Source organism: Macaca thibetana, chromosome 16 (genome assembly GCF_024542745.1).
Source record: "Macaca thibetana thibetana isolate TM-01 chromosome 16, ASM2454274v1, whole genome shotgun sequence".
Taxonomy (NCBI): domain Eukaryota; kingdom Metazoa; phylum Chordata; class Mammalia; order Primates; family Cercopithecidae; genus Macaca; species Macaca thibetana.
In genome coordinates this window covers 44,256,898-44,274,772 of record NC_065593.1, presented here as the reverse complement: position 1 = coordinate 44,274,772, position 17,875 = coordinate 44,256,898, and the positions used below count along the sequence as shown (strand labels likewise).

The window sequence follows — 17,875 nt, the reverse complement described above, 5'->3', positions numbered from 1 at the left end:
AGAGGGAAGTCTGGCCAGTGGGAGCATCTTTGGGGGTTGGAGAGACGCTGGTAATATTTGGGCCCCCTTTGTAGCTCCAAGGCCCCTTAACTGCTGCTCAGCTCAGCTCTGTGAGTTAAGCTGAGGTCAGAGAGGTGAGGTGGCTTGTCAAGAACACAAAGGCAGGAAGGGGTGGGGCCCAGTCCAGGTGTTCTGATCTGTAACCTGCTGTCACCCCAGCGTGACAGCACAGTTGGTCAGGTCCAGACCCTGCCACCAATGGTGTCAAGTTCAGAGGCGAGAAGGTGGAGGAGATGGGAACGGAGCAGGCAAGGACAGCTGCCAGCTGTGACTCACTAGGGGGCCTCTAGGTGAGGCCTGGTCCCAGGAAGACTCTGCGTCAAAGCCCTAGGTATGCTCAGGTCATGGGGCTCGGTTCCCAAAATGGGGACAGCAGTGCCTTTGGCCCCAGGGAGGCCCACAGCGGCTCCCCAGCCCTGGAGACGTGTTCAGGAGCCCCGAAGCCGTGGCACACCCCACAGCCTGTTTGTCCCCAAGAGACACCACTCCCCTGCACACTTGCCTATGTTTTCCTGGGCCCCAACCCAAAAGAAGAATCCAGGCCCAGCCTAGCCTGGCCCACCCCATCTCATCTGCAATAAGGGTGCGAGGAGGAGGTCGGGAGCAGGAAGAACAGAGGCAGAGGATCCAAGGTTTCTCAAGTTGACATCGAGAGAACACTGAGCACAAAACTGAGCCACCAAAGTGGTGTGGGCAGCAGCCACGGGCCCCCACCCTGCTCAGGTCAGGTAACCAAGGAAGGTGAGGATGGTCTCACCCTGTCCTCAGAGACCCAGGGACATTCTGTGCACCTGCTTCCAGCTCCAGCTCCAGCACATTGCCATGCAAGCTGTGGGGGCAAGTGTCCACATGCCAGCGCCTGTCACCTCCCTTTCACCCCCATTTGCACAGATGTGGGACCTGAGCACTGCAGCTGGGCCGGGACAGCAGGGTCCCCAGTCGCACGTCTGCTTCCCTGATGAAGGTGTGAGGTTCAGGAAAATCCCATCTCGGGGCCTCTAACCAGACCACTGCCCACTCACAGCCCCAGACCTGGGGTGCCTGTCACACTCCAGCCCCACCTAGCAGAGTGAGAAAACTCAGCCCGTGAAGTCAGACTTGCCTAGGTCTGAATCTAGGCTCTGCTGCTTACCTGTGATCTCTCTGAGTCTCTGTTTCCTCATCTGTAGAACAGAGGGTAGTAAGATCACTCTATACAAGAGGCTCGGGAGCTGGGCCCTGTTAACTGGGTATAACTGGAAAGCCCAGGAAGGAGGGCCTGGTGCCGAGTGGCTGCCCCCTCCCACCCTCAGCAGCTCTCCACTCAGAACAGACCGTAGAACTGAAAGCCCTCCCCTCGTGTTTCTGGGTCTTGGGCTTTGCAGCTTCAAATGTTTTATTCTGTTGCTCACAGAGTATATCCAAACTGAGCACCACTATAAGCTGAGGTGGGGTTCAGAAAATATGGGCACTTAGAGAATGGGTGGTTTCGAACCTATTATAACTTCTGACCTACTATCTGGCATTCTATCCTTGAAACCAAGCCAGAGTCCTTTCTTTCTGTTACCCTAGGCCTTATACAAAGGCTGGCATCTAGCAGGAGCTCAGCAAAGGGTGGATGGAGCTCCCGGGGCCTGGTTGCCAGCCAGTCTCGGGAGGTTGCTTTGCTCAGTCAAATCGAGGAGATTTGGCCCCAGCCTAGGTCCCGGGACATAACGAAAATGAGGCCCCTTTATCTAGGCTAAACTCACCTGTCTCCTGTCTGCCCGGGATACTCACTCCTCACCTTCCTGCGAGCACTCGGCTCTCTCCTTCCTGCTCTGACCCTCAGTTTGCCTCTTCAGAGGCCTATTCCTGAGCAGCCTGTCTCCAGATCAGTCCCCAGGGCCTCTGGGGCAGGGCAGCTTGGCTTTTTCCACCCTCCGCCTCCCCCAGCACCTCCAGCCTGCTAGGACACTCTGCTCCATTGTCCAGCCAGCTGCTCTGTAGTCTGATGTCATCCCCCGGACAGTGGGGCTGGAGACCAGGGATGGAGTGGACCCCGACTAGGGAAGGGGGAGAATAAGTCCACAGCCTCGGTGATTGCCTTAAGCCGTGGGGAACTCCCTCCGTCCCCTTGTCCTGTTGTAAAACAGCAGCATGCGTGAGCACGTCCTATGTGCCAGGTACCAGCTCTTGTAAGGCCCACTGCAACTGGAGGAGACAGAAGGCTATTTTGTAGGTAGGAAAACTAAGGCTAGAGGGGATAAGAAACCTGCCCCAAATCGGGTGAGTGGCAGAGCCAAGACTTGAATCCTGCCAGTCTGACTTCAGAGTTTTTAATTTGTTTTGTTTTGTTTTTAAGATGGAGTCTCACTCTGTCACCCAGGCTGGAGTGCAGTGACGTGAGGTCGGCTCACTGCGAACTTCGCCTCCCGGGTTCAAGAGATTCTTGTGCCTCAGCCTCCCTGAGTAGCTGGGATTACAGGCATGTGCCACCATGCCTGGCTAATTTTTGTATTTTTAGTAGAGACAGAGTTTTGCCATGTTGGCCAGGCTGGTTTCGAACTCCTAACCTCAGGTGATCCATCTGCCTCGGCCTCCCAAAGTGCTGGGATTACAGGCGTGAGCCACCGCGCCCAGCCCAGAGCTCATAATGCTCATGTTATGTTGTTTCTCCTAGCACGCAACACACACACACACACACACACACACACACACACACACACACCCTGCTCTGGGCTGGGCAGTTGGAGTCCCATTAGGACCCCGAATGTCTCTAAAGAGGCTGCCTCCCGTCAGCACACACAAGCCACCCAGGGCTGTTTACAACCTCCCTGTGTGACAAGTATTTCTATCACACACACAAGCAGTCCTGGCCTACATTCATCAGCCTTCTGCCTACTCATCCTTCAAGACTCAGCTCCTTGGGGAAGCCTCTGCTGTCCCCCGGCTGTGTGAGCACTCCTCTCTGAGTCCCTCTCCCTCTGTGTTTGTGCTGATCCAGATCAGAATCATTGCCTAGGGCCTCTAGGAAGCTGTGGGCCCAGCTCTGAGAGCTCATGGAGGGGCCTGCTGGGTGAAACAGAGGGTCCTGGGAGCAGGGGCCATGCAGTGCTGCTGCGCTGAACAACCACAAGCCTAGAAGGGGCCTCTCTGGGGTCCTCCCTCTTTTCTCCAGCTCCACCTCCTGTTACCTCCTCCTCCTCCTCTTCCTCCGACCTCTCTGAGGAGTCTGAAGCTTCCCTCCTACTCTGGATAATTTGTGATTAATGCAGGCAGGAAGGGTGGCAGGGTTCCTGGGCCCTATTCTTGGCTGTGGCCTCATTCTGGAATGTGCCCTGAGGTCAGGTGACACTTCTCACTCAGGCTGTGTCAGGAGGAAGAGTAAACCTCCAGCCGGCATCTCCTGAGGGAGAGGGCAGGGTGGGCAGGTGGGCAAACCCCTCACCCCTCTCCTGCCTGCCTCCCAGGCTCCCGAGGCCCTCGACCCATTTCAGGGTCACGTTGGAGTCCCTGTGGTTCCGTCCCAAATTACCCCGGGACACGGAACTCCACTAGGTCTCCAGCAATACTCTGGCCACCCTCAACCCCACTTGGATGAGGGAAAGCAGAACCCAGCCCAACACAGACTAGCCTCTCCCGGAGGTGGGGCCTCTTCCCAGGTGTCTGTCAGGGGCAAAGCGGGCACTTGTGTGCTTTTGGCCCTTTTCAAGTCTTGAGGACACTGCCAGAGACCCGACGGGAGGAGGTGGACCCACCCCGATAACTTGTTTTCTGTTTTGGTGTGAGGGATGCAACCAATTCTGTCCATAGTCTAAGCGAGAGCAGAGGGTGGTGACTTTATCTCCTTTCTGTGTGGGTAGCCTGGAAGCGAGGAGGGGCCTGGGGTTTTCTCAAGGACCCTGGGCAGGGGAGAAGCACAGTGCCAGCAGTGGGGTGGACGTGAGGATGCTAACCCCTGCGCCAGGCACTTTACGTGGACTGTCCAGTTGAATCCTCCCAACCCTCTGAAGGCACCAGATTATTTTACTATTTCACCACTTGGCAGATCACACTCTAAGCTGCAACCTTCAGGAGGGCAAAGACCATGCTTTGTTCACCTGTACGCCAAACACAAACCTGACCATGTTCATTAGGTGTTTGTTGAATGAATGAATGAATGAATGAATGAATGAGGCAAGCCCTATAGGCTTTATGGAGCCTATACTCTTATCATGATGTCACATATGTATTTTAACCATCGCAGTTAAAGGTTGAGGACCCCAAATGGCAGTTCCCCCTTCTAAACACCCATAACCACCACTTCCAACTGGTCCTTGACCTCTGGGAGTACCAAGGGTTTATAGAAGTTTTATAAAGCCATACTCTCCAATATTGTTAGTACTGAATTCATGTAAATGAATTTAAATTAAATAAAAATATAAAATTCAGTTCCTCAGTTACGCTAGTTATGTCTCAAGGGCCACGTTTCATGTGGCTAGTAGCTGCCATATTGGACAACAGGCAGAATATTTCCAACATTACAGGAAATTCTATTGCACACCCTGTTATAAAAGATTGACACGAAATTCTCTTTACTCCCATTGTCTCATGACCCTGGTCTCAGCCTCAGTATCCCCTCATCTTTTCTCTTGAAAGGCTTATACATCTTTTTTTTTTTTTTTTTTTTTTTGAGATGGAGTTTCACTCTCTTACCCAGGCTGGAGTGCAATGGTGCAATCTCAGCTCACTGCAACCTCTACCTCCTGTGTTCAAGTGATTCTCTTGTCTCAGCCTCCCAAGTAGCTGGGATTACAGGCGCCCACCACCACGCCCGGCTAATTTTCATATTTTTTAATAGAGACGGGGTTACGCCATGTTGGTCAGGCTGGTTTCGAACTCCTGACCTCAGGTGATCCGCCTGCCTCAGCCCCCCAAAGTGCTGGGGTTACAGGCGTGAGCCACTGCGCTCGGCCAGGCTTACACATCTTCATGCAAATAAAGTTCTTGATGGCCTCCCTCAATACCCCAGAGTTCCCAAAGAGGGACACAAATAAGCACACACACACACACACACACACAGTACCAACAGTCACGACATGCAGTTCTCCAAACTTTTAGCTGAATATGGTAGGGGAGCTGCTGATAGGAAGGAGACAGTAAGAATGAGAGGCTAAGTCCTCCCATGGCACAGCACAGTGCCCATGACGGCTGCTGCCTCCCAGGAATCTGTCTGCCACCAGGCCAGTTATTCAGCAGCTCTTCAGAGACACCTATGCTGCAGCTGTCATCTCGTTTCTTGCATGGAAGTGCTGACTAAAAGTCTAATAATTATTTTGTTAGTGGTCATTGCCGCTATAAGTGAGCTACATAAGCATTTAAAAAGAGGGCCTGGGGGCTCTGTTCCACAGGATGGGGGTGGTTAAAGATTTCAAGAACAAGGCCTACTTTAAGAGATGCACGGGAAATTTAGAAGATGACAAGAGGGTAAAACTGATTGCTATCCTTGGAAACATTTGGTGATATAGGATAAAAACAAGTACAACATGCCCAAATACAGGAAAAGTCATGTAACTAGTAGAGATATTATTTGTCAGATTACTTATGCTCATATAGAAGGGGATATGATAGTCTATACAGCTTACACACATGAACTGCCAAAATGCAGTGTGAAGGTTGGCCTGACAGATGACGCTGCAGCCTGTTGTACCAGCCAGTGTTGGCCCGCAGGCTTCTCAATAGGTTCGGCATGGACAAGATCTATGATGACCAAGTGAAGGTGATCAGAGATGAATTATAATGTGGAAAGCATTGATAGTCAGCCCGGTGCCTTCACCTGCTATTTGGATGCAGGCTTTGCCAGAACTACCATTGGCAATAAAGTTTTTGGGGCCCTGAAGGGACCTGTGGATGGATGCTTGTCTATCCCTCACAGTACCAAATGATTCCCTGTTTATGATTCTGAACACAAGGAATTGAATGTAGAAGTGCATCAGAAGTACATCATGGGTCAGAATGTTGCAGATTGGATTCATTACCTAATGGAAGAAGACAAAGATGCTTACAAGAAACAGTTCTCTCAACACATAAATAACAGCATAACTCCAGACATGGTGGAGGACATGTGTAAGGAAGCTCATGCTGCTATACAAGAGAATCTAGCTGTGTTAGTCTGTTCTTGTGCTGCTATAAAGAAAAGCCTGAGACTGGATAATTTAAGAAGAAAAGAGGTTTAATTGGCAGGCTATGCAGGAAGCGTAGCGGCTTCTGCTTCTGGAGGCCTCAGGAAACGTACAATCACGGCAGAAGGCAAAGGGGAAGCAGGCACGTCTTACATGGCCGGAGCAAGAGGAAGAGAAAGAGAGGGGGGAAGTGCTACATACTTTTGAACAACCAGAGCTCCTAATAACTTACTCACTATCACAAGAACAGCACCGAGGGATGGTGCTAAACCATTCTTGAGAAACCACCCCCATGACCCAATCATCTCCCACCAGGTCTCGCCTCCAACACTGGGGATTAAAATTTCACATGCGATTTGGTGGGGACACAGATGCAAACCATATCACCAGTCCATGAGAAGAAGCCCGAGAAAGAAGCTAAAAAGAAGAGAGAGAACCATCCCCAAATGTCCCCTGCCCAGAAGAAAGATTGGGTAGCTCAAAAGAAGGCAAGCTTGTTTTCTCTGAGTCCGCTCTCACAAGAGTAAAGGAGCAGGCTGCTGGGGACTAAACCAAACAACAATTTTCTTTCTGGTTTTTTTTTTTTTTGAGATAGGGTCTTGCTCTGTCACTCAGGCTGGAGCTCAGTGGTGCGATCTTGGCTCAGGGCAACCTCCACCTCCCGGGTTCAAGCAATTCTCCTGCCTCAGCCTCCCCAGTAGCTGGGATTAAAGGCACACCCCACCACACCAGGCTAATTTTTGTATTTTTGGTAGAGACGGGGTTTCGACATGTTGGCCAGGCTAGTCTCGAACGCCTGGCCTCAGTTGATCCGCCTGCCTTAGCCTCCCAAAGTACTGAAATTACAGGCGTGAGCCACCACTCCCGACCCGAGACAACAATTTTCTATGAGGATTTTTCAGATAAAGACAATCAACATATTAAGCAATAAATAAGTAAATAAATTAATTAGTAAATTAATAAGGGACCAGATGTTTTAGGCCTCAAGGTCCCCAAATCTCCTTGCTATCCAGGGTGGGTGGCAGTGAGAAAAGATCACAGTCATGGCAGAGCATGGGCTCAAATACTGGCTTTGTGACTTTGAGTAGTTAACTTCTCTGTGCCTTAGTATTATCATCTGTATCACAGAATAATAATGGTAGCCATAGTGCCTCTCCAGGGTAGCTGGTCCTGGGCCTCATTGCTTCAGCTTGTTGGTGATAATTGCTGTTGCATGTCCCTGCCCATGATTGGAGCAAGAACCAGGAGGGGAGAACAGACCCCTCTCTCAGAGCAAAGCCAGAACAGATGCAGTCTCCTTTGCTGACAAGGAAAGAGTCCAGGAGGAGGGTAGCTGGAGAAGAGAGGGGGAGAGGAGGAGGGAGGGAACAAGAAGAAAAAAGAGAAGAGGGACAGGGAGATGCATACACACATACGCACACACTTGGGGTTGTGCAGTTGGAGGCCCAGGAAGCAGAGATAAAGTGTAGTAATTTGGTTAGAGATGGGGAACCTCTGAGACCTCCATGGAGGCCCTAAGAACATTCTGAACCCTTCATTCTCGGCTCCAGTACCTTGGGGCACAGAACGAAGCTCTCATTGACCCTTTATTTCAAGTGCCACTCTCTATCTCAATGTACCACAAGGGGCAACAGAATAAAAGGGGAAACAGCCTTAGAACCCTGGTATGATCAATAACAGACTCAAAGCAATCTTCACAATCATTACAACCAGCAATTTTACCCTGTGACCCTAATAAGCGCTGAAGCTGGTGTTTATGGATGACTAGAACACAGCTTTAGTGAGACTCACACAGATGGCAACCCATCCCTGTCCCGGGCCTCATAGAAGGTGGGCACCCTTTACCAATTAGATGCCCTTTTGGCAGGGTTAATAATTTCTGTTACTAAGAGCTTACAGCACTTAATATGTGTTCAACATGCATTGTCTCATTAAATATTTACAACCCTGTCATGTGTATATATTTTCACCTCCATTTAATAGTCTGTCCATTTCAGAGATAATGAAACCGAGGCTCAGGGAGATTGAAAAATTTTCCCAAACCTAGGTGTGTCTACAGGACTCCAAAGGCCACATACTCAACCCCATTTGTGATATTTTCCACCACAGATTCAAAAGTGGTCAAGTCTGGTTTCGTCTCATTTTTGTGTCCTTCCTTCTCCCTGCTAATATACCAGGAAGTTTTACTTCCTAGGATTCTCATGAAAAGGCACGTTTATGGCCAGTTGACCTCCCCTAAATAGGCTGAGCACATGTCCTTGAGGCTAAGCCATGGCGGGAGAAGGGGAGGATTTGAGCCCTCTCTCACCAGAGTAAAGAGAGTTCAGTTTATTCAATGTAGGGAAGAGGATGATGCTGAATGCTTTATTTATCTTACATACTCATCACACCAACCCTAACAAGTAGAATTTGGAACTCTTTTACAGATAGGAAATCTGAGGTGGAATCGTTTTAACAGTGCACTGCTACTTAAGGTTGAGTTTGGGATTTGATTCAAAGTCTGACCCCAGGCCAGGCATGGTGGCTCACGCCTATAATCCCAGCACTTTGGGAGGCCGAGGCAGCGGATCACCTGAGGCCTGGAGTTCGAGACCAGCCTGGCTAACATGGTGAAACCCCGTCTTTACTAAAAATACAAAAATATCTGCCAAGTGTGGTGGTGGGCGCCTGTAATCCCAGCTACTCAGGAGGCTGAGGTAGGAGAATCCCTTGAACCTGGGAAGTGGAGGTTGCAGTGAGCTGATATTGCACCACTGCACTCCAGCCCGGGTGACAGAGCAAGACTCTGTCTCAAAGAAAAAAAAAAAAAAAAACAACTCTGACCCCAAAGCCCATGTTCTTTCTCATAGAGGATCACTAGGAGTAATGTTACTTGGAGGCTGAATGAAGCCCCCTACACCACTCTAGAGCATTCTTACATCTGCAGGGAAAATAGTGGAAACATGTGTCCCTGCTGGTCAAGTGGGTGCGAGACAAGGGTCAGACGCTGGTGTCTTCTGTGCCAAAGCAGGATCCACGCTCTGTACAGAGTAGTGATGCTCCCTGAACCGTCCCAGGTCACATGAAGGAGCTTGGCCAGCTTGTGGTGGTATTTTCAGTGGATGACAGAGTGTTCAGCCACAGAGAACTTAGGGAAGCCTGGGGAAGGACATTGCCCGGGGAAGCGACCCAGGCGAAAAGTTATTTGGGAATGTTAATTTCTGGCTGAAATTTGTACAAAGCTTTCCCTTCAAAGCCTCATTCTTTGATTTATGTTCAAACCGGAAGATATTACAGGCGCCCAAAAAGCCAAACTGGAAAAGGAAACTACTGAGCTCCACAGACTTGTTACCTCGGCCAGGGGTAGGGTGTGGCGATGGGAGTGGCAACTGGGAGTGAGCTGGGGGTGTCTGAGTTTCTGCAATGAACACACACTTTCCACCACCACCAACTTCTGGAAGGGTGGTACCTGCTGTGAGCCCTGACATCACAAAACCAAAAGAGGCTTTGTCACTAAAGGTAGGAAAACAAATGAGATGACCCCTAGAGGGAGCTTCTAGCCTGAGGAGGTTTCTAGATTAAGCATGAAACTGAAACTGTCTTGAAAGCAAGGAATTTGACATCCCTCTGACACAGCCTGACGCCCCTCTCACTCCCACCTCTTCCTTCCTTGGACTTCTTACCGGTCCTCCCCATCTCACTCCTGGGTTTGATGAATAAAGAAGTTTTAAACTATTTCTCTTTCATAATGTTTCTGTACAAAGCTTGAAACAGTGAAAAAATAAGTTAAAATGTCCAAATTCAAAGCAGCTTCTCCCAGGAGAGATGGGACTGGCAGCAGAGCTTCTATTTCTGATTTCCTCTGCCTTTTTCCCCAAGGGTTAGCAGCCCACATTCTTCCTACTGTGGATACATCTGATGAAGAACACACACACACACACACACACACACACACACACACACACACACACACACACACACACACCCCCCCAGGACCAAGGTTTTCCTCTCAACTCCCTGTTCTTTTACTGGGGCTGGGAATTTGAGGGAGCCCAGCTTTCTCCAGGTGCTTCCAGTGGACACTGTACCCATTCTTCATAGCTTGATATCTCCTCCCAGACCTAGAATCTCTTAGATAGGCACAGTCTCTCCCTTTTTTTGGTTCATATCCCTACATATTCCTGTGTATTATGATTATCTGGGCGTGTGTTTGTTCTTTGCTAGAGCGTAAGCTCCTTTAGCGGTTCTGAAGGATTATATGTATCACTACCAGTTCCTAACGCAGGAGATGCTTAATAAATGTGTTGAGTGGATGAATACAGGAGCTGTTTCTAATCATATCTCACCTTGTTTGAGAAAGAATTTAGGGACAAGAATGGAATCTGACCCCAGTGCAGCCACTTGAGTCAATATCACCCTTTTGCTATCACAAGTACTAGTAAAGCTCAGGACCCAAGACTTCAGTATGTGAAGTGTGTATAGCTGCTTCTCAACAAATCTAATCATCCAGAGAGCAGTAGTGATGTAAGTAAGTAAAGCTAGCGCGTAGCTCTCAAACTCATATCTTATTCCATTGTGTTTTTGTAGCCGATTTCCCTTTCCTAATTGTGCCTGGCAAAGGCTGATAGTAAAATAAGTTTGGGATTGCTGAGCGAACAATCACAAGTGAGGTTTGCAGGAAAGGGGGACCAGGCACAAAGTGCAGCTTAGATGACTTCTGAACAACCAAGTGTGGCTCGTTTTAGAAAATCGACCTGTTGAGGTCAACCAAAGGAGCAGGATAGTGTAATGGTTAAGGACCATGGACTTTGAAAACAGAATCCCACAGTTCAAATCCTAGCTCCACTGGCTGTGACTGTTGCAAGCTCTCTGTCTCCACTTACGTATCTGTAAATGGGAGAAACAGTACAACCTTCAGAGGGTTGTTATGAAGCTGAACTAAATTTAAATGGGGCAGTATCTAGCACATAGTAGATGCATATAAGGGTTGCCATTATTATTACTGAGCTTTTGGGGTTCGTCATTCCCTCTGGATTCTGTCAGACTTTGTGATAGTATAAAAAGCATCCTTCAAATGGCCAGTGCTTTACATAGGAGCAGCTCCCCATCCTCCTTGAAAATCTGGAAAAAAGCACACATATAATCTTCAGGAAACTGTGGTGTCAGAACTTCTGCAAAGCCTCCTTCCGGGGAAACTGATCTCCAGAGCAAGTTGTCAGGCAGTGTATGCGGAAGCTCTCTCCTTTACTATCCTTTCCACCTTTCCCAGGCCCTGGAAGCAAAAGCAGATAGAGGACATACACCCTGGTCCCTTGCCCACTGCCAGACCCTTCTCCTTTGGCAGATGCTCCTGAGGAGAAAAGCTCTCACTTTCAGCTATTTCTTTTACACGGAACACAAAAAGTTCTTTGAACTTTAGTGGTTCAGAAAATAAACAAGAATCTTCTTTCTAAGTCACCAAAAAAAAGTTTCCTTCCTTTCTTCCAGACTTTTTCAAGATTCACAAAGCAGAATTTCCCCAGGTAAAATCCTTTATAGCTGTGTGAAAACTGGTTGTTCTCAAAATCTTTAAAGAGCCTCTGGTGACACCTTAGTTTCTAGAAAGGTTGACTGCAAAGATTGCAGCTATCTTAAGCCTTGTGTTAAAATGGTTTAAGAGATTCCCATCATGTTTTCTGGAAATAAAAAGAAATTAGAATAAAGTAAGTCACCGGGGCTCCACAAAACTTTAGAATGGCAGGTAGTTTGCAAAACTAGGAGAGTTTTTTTTGGAAAAAGAGCTTTGAGGGCAGTAGGCAAATCTGGATAATCAGAGTGAAGAAAGAACAGGTATTCTCATTACAAAACAAAACAAAATTCAATCTTCATCTTTACTAAAAATGCATTGATGGGGCCAGGCGCAGTGGTTCACACCTGTAATCCCAGCACTTTGGGAGGCCAAGGTGGGTGGATCACAAGGTCAGGAGTTCGAGACCAGCCTGACCAATACGGTGAAACCCCATCTCTACTAAAAATACAAAAATTGGCAGGGCATGGCGACACGTGCCTGTAGTCTCAGCTATTCAGGAGGATGAGGCAGGAGAATCGCTGGAACCCGGGAGGCGGAGGTTGCAGTGAACTAAGATTGTGCCACTCCAGCCTGGGTGACAGAGCGAGACTCCATCTCCCCACCAAAAAAAAAAAAAAAAAAAAAAAAAAAAAGAAAGAAAAAGAAAAATAAAAAAGAAATGCATTGATGGCTAGTGGAGGGGTGGCAAGGGAAAGCCATCTGAAAGGAATACCTACATTTAGTGCAAAACAGAAAAAGATGTTCCTATGCCTAGGAACTACTGAACCTGTGTCACAAGGTATCTGGACCCTGTACTAAAATGTACAATATTTGCAGGGCGTGATGATTCCATTTCTTTTTTCTTTTCTTTTCTTTCTTTTTTTTTTTTGAGATGGAGTCTTGCTGTGTCGCCCAGGCTGGCATGCCGTGGTGCGATCTCAGCTCACTGCAACCTCCGCCTCCTGGGTTCAAGCAATTCTCCTGCCTCAGCCTCCCCAGTAGCTGGGATTACAGGCACATGCCACCATGCCTGGCTAATCTTTGTATTTTTAGTAGAGATGGGGTTTCACCATGTTGACCAGGCTGGTCTTAAACTCCTGACCTCATGATCCGCCTGCCTCAGCCTCCCGAAGTGCTGGGATTACAGGCATGAGCCACCACACCCTGCCAATAATTCCATTTCTTAAACCATACTGACATGATACTGATAGTATTCCTTTCTATCAGTATCCAGAAGTCATCCACTTATACCCACCATTTGCTAGAAAACAAGCTAGACTGACGCCATGTCCATTCTTGACACTCTTTCTTTCTGGCCTAGAGGAAGCACGAAATTGTTTTAAGTCAGCCTTCCCACTCCAAAAGGGTGAGCACCATAATTTTCCAGCTTTCTCACTAGCACTAAGAAAGAGGAAAAAAGACCTCAAGAGCTGTAGAAGGGCATGTGGAGAATCAGTGTTTAAAAATAGCTGCAACCTGATGGCTGGGAAGGAAGTTTATGTTTAACATTCAGTGCAAAAAAATAAAATAAAATAAAATCAATGTCTAGCTCATTTTGTCAATGTGGTTTTTCCACAATTATTTTTTGAAACACTTGAAGAGTGTATAGGCAGAAGGGATGCGACCTACGGTATATGCCAAGGTTTGTCTAAAAATATTTTACACCTGTTCTCTGTACTGCACACTGGTCATATTTTATCAGTGAAGTAAGTACTCATCATGCCAGACGGAATGTGTTTTTCCTTCCAAGTCCTCTATGTTTTTCCCTTTGGTAAAGCAAACCTCCTCTTCTTTTCTACCTGCTCTAAAATAAAGCTAGCACCATTATCCATATGACGTATGCACCACCAAGTTACATTTTAACTACTATTCCTCAGGCAATATTGTTTAAATAAGAACAACTATGTCAATATTTTTCACAACAGCATGGACATTTTAACTTAGCAAACTCTTATGGCTGCTCCCAAAAGGAAATGTCAACTAGTATACTGGGTTGCCAATTGTATGAAATAATCAACTTGCCAATTGTGTGAAAAAGAATGCACTGGTTTCCTTCAGTGCCTCAAAACTAGAAATGCAAACTCCATGATATTTATGTTTATGAAAATAATTATATGTATTTTATGAAACATGAGCTTTTAGAATATTACTGTAGAATTTCAATTTTCTGTTGACTCAAATAACTGACAGCAAAATGTGCATATAAGAAGGCAGTTATGATCTTCACTTACTTTCCTGATTTCAAAGGGCAGCAAACATGGCTAGAATTCTGGACTTGATGGCTTCTAAATACTGTGAGCCCCTATGGACACATGTTCTATTAGTTCACTGACAACTCTTAATAGCAAATGATTAGTTCTCATAGCTCCTCAAAGAAGCATATTGGTATCACTGTACTCATTTTGCAGATGAATAAACTGAGCCATCTGAATCAAATGACTTAATACAATTAAGCAAGGAATTTAGACCCATAGTTTCAGTTAGCCATTAGACAGGGACAGCCTCTTGATTAAATGGTTTCATCTGAGGCTTGCCTAGTTGTGAGATAATCTCAAAGTTCTCACTAACAGACTATATATACAAACCAAGTCCTCTAAGATATAAAATCTTAAAACTCAAATACGGAGAAATGGTTAATATAGGTTTTACTATTAATACTTACAAGTCAAATTCCATTAATAAGACTTTCAGCCCAATCTAAACCACCTAAAGCTCACTTAAGGGGTCAGCCATATTTGCTCCAGTCAAACGCCAACTAACCCAACAATGTAAATAGTATTTAGTATAACAGGATTTAATCCACATAAAAACTACAGAAGTTCTCCTGAGCCATTTTTAAAATGGGCTTTTCTCTTTACTGTGCAAACATGTTCAAAACTAATAGCAACAATCAAAGGTATGTAAGTTTGTCCACAACAGCTCATGCTTCTAAAATGTGACTTTTTATTTTAAACCAAATTGGTTTTTTTTTTTTCAAGAAAGGCTTTCAGAATGAGTTTGAAATGAGAAGTCAATTTGTTTCTTTAATGTTTTAAAACTGGCTGGTCATGATGGCTCACGCCTGTAATTCCAGCACTTTGGGAGGCCACGGTGGGTGGATCACTTGAGCCTGGGAGAGTTCAAAATCAGCCTGGGCAACATGGTGAGACCCCAAATCTACTTTAAAAACTATAATTAAAACAAAAAGTTTTTAATGTTTTGAAATAAAAGTAAAAAGACCATGAATCACAATATTTATATGTACAGAAATCCTAAAGGTAGCTTTTCAAAGTAATTTAAAAACAAATCATAGGTACTAGAAACACATTGTTTGAAGGTAGGTCACTTGGCCTTGCTTTAGAGTGTTTATCAATAAGCACAGACAAGGAATGGTTGTGAAAATAGCCACAGGAGGTTAACGGTTACAACTTTGCTTGTAACCGGCCACTAAATCTACAGTCAGGGAATCATCCAGTGGTTCTGAAAAGAGATGTAATTTATATGACTGAATTATGAAAACCAACAAAACTAGAGCATTGCTGGGTGCAGTGACTCACGCCTGTAATCCCAGCACTTTGGGAGGCCGAGGCGGGCAGATCACCTGAGGTCAGGAGTTTGAGACCAGCCTGGCCAACATAGTGAAACCCTGTCTCTATTAAAAATACAAAAATTAGCCGGGTACTCAGGAGGCTGAGACAGGAGAATCACTTGAACCTGGAAGGTGGAGGTTGCAGTGAGCCAAGATCACGCCACTGCACTCCAGCCTGGGCAACACAGCTAGACTCCATCTCAAAAAAAAAAAAAAAAAAAGAAAAGAAAAAAAAAAACTAGAGCATTGATATAACAATGATTTCTAAAAACATTTCCCTATTGCTTATGAGTTCAGTTTATAACCAATGGAAATGCAAAGTCTCACTCAAAACATCATCATGGCATATTCTGAGCATGGTTAACAGCCTTCCACTAGACCCTTCTCATTAACACTTTTGTAAAGATTCTGCAAATTACATAGCTAATACATCAAAAATGGTGCTATTACCCTGACTTCAAATCAGAATAACAACTAATCTGAGGGAACAAAGCATAGTGCTTAGGAGCATGAACTCTGGAACTCACTACCTGAGTTTGAATCGCCAAGTCCGCCATGTATTGGCCATGCAATCTTGGGTCAGTGAATCTTTCTGTGCCTCAGTCCCACCCCTCTGCCCCCAACCCAGTCTGTAAACTGGGTTAGAACTACACTTGACACATAGTAAGTGCTATATGTTTATTTCCTGATTTAAAAGATTAAAAAAAAAAAAAGGCTCCAACTACATGTTTACATAAGCCACTCAAAAATGGCTTCAAACTGGGCATGCAATTGGAAAATGTGCTAATTTTCCAATTGTATGCCCACAGATAATTGATCCTAAATCCTTTAAACAACAAGATGTAATCTTCCTAATATACCATAAAAACTAAAGCACTCTGATCTCAAATGACCTCCTGGGCCAAACTGATTAAGCATCAACTGATTGATACACTTAACAACGCAATGGGTTTTATTCAGCAGTGACCATTTTACATACTTGTCTTCTGTTTTCCTTGTATCTGTTCTTGCACTAGAGTTGTTACCCAGCATCTGACAAAAACATGCATTTCCAGTCAAGCAAGGATACATATCTGATGTTCAATGCCTATGCTATTTTCTGTTTGTGTAGGGAAAGGATATAAAGGAAGGTTACCAACTGGCATTTTACTTCATTAGCTTAAGTATGTCCAATGAGACATACTTTGTTTCTTTCTGTGTTACAGTGACTTATTTTAAAATAATCAAAGTCCTGAAGATTTGTTAAGTCTCTCAATTAAAATGCCAGTACCTAAGACATGTATATGGGAATGGGATTTACACCCAATTGGAAAAACATTATTTTATTTTTTTGAGACTGAGTTTGGCTGTTGTCACCCAGGTTGGAAGGTGATGGCACACTCTTGGCTCACTGCAACCTCCGCCTCTGGGTTCACGCGATTCTCCTGCCTCACTCTCCCAGCCTGTAGCTGGGACTATAGGCGCACGCCACCACACTGGCTAATTTTGTGTTTTTAGTAGAGATGGGTTTCATCATGTTGGCCAGGCTGGTCTCAAACTCCTGACCTCAAGTGATCCACCTGCCTCAGCCTCCCAAAGTGCTGGGATTACAGGTATGAGCCACAGCACCTGCCCTGGAAAAACATTTTAAACTCAGAGTACCTTTAGTTTCACCTTTAAAACCTAAGTTAATCACAGTATATATTGTTATATTTAAGGAGGCATTTTGAAGAAGGCCTATATTTACATTTGCCATCTATTATAGGCAAAAAGGAGATTTCACAATGTACCTGATTTCAGAAAAGACAAGGCAGGGCAGAGAAGGAATACACTAAACTTAGAAAGCCATTTTTTTGGTATAATATTCCTTACTCATCCATGAGCTATGAAATCTGTAAGGCAACATTTTGGACACTGAGAGTACTCAGAGGCTGCTACAGTATCTGTAGTTATAGGAGTCAAAAAAATGGGAAAGGCCTATGAAAATAATGAATTCATCAAATTGTCAACCGAAACAGTCTCCACACAGACAGTCAAAAGCATGATAGCACCATGGGGAGAAAATGACTTGGAACTAAGATGTAAGCTTTTCTCAGATGTGCTAGACAAAAGCACCTTTTAAAAAATTCCCATTCCTAATGAACAAAAAGGGCATGAAAACAGGGCCCTTGTTCATTTTTTAAAAAATTATGAAGTCCTCGCCAGATGCATTGGCTCACGCCTGTAATCCCAGCACTTTGGGAGGCTGAGGCAGGGGATCACTTGAGGTCAGGAGTTCGAGACCAGCCTGGTCAACATGGTGAAACCCTGTCTCTACTAAAAATACAAAAATTAGCCGGCGTGGTGGCAGGCACCTGTAGTCTCAGCTACTCGGGAGGCTGAAGCAGGAGAATCACTTGAACCCGGGAGGCGGAGGTTGCAGTGAGCCGAGATGGTGCCACTGCACTCCAGCCTGGGTGACAGAGCAAGACTCCATCTCAAAAAAAAAAAAAAAAAAAATTCTATTGTTTATGTACTGTCCAGCTGCCTTATGATTTTCAGAAAAAGCACATTATACTTGAGCCTTTCTTCATTTATAAGCAGAGTTTTCTCCCAAGTCTGTAACTTTATCAAAGTCTG

The 17,875-nt window shown here is 45.8% G+C and overlaps 1 protein-coding gene across 4 annotated transcripts in view; it reads left to right on the top strand.

The window, feature by feature from the left end:
• The window catches only part of LOC126939627 (nucleoside diphosphate kinase A), a 446,836-nt gene that overhangs the window by 123,154 nt on the left and 305,807 nt on the right, over positions 1–17,875 (top strand). The window lies entirely within an intron of this gene.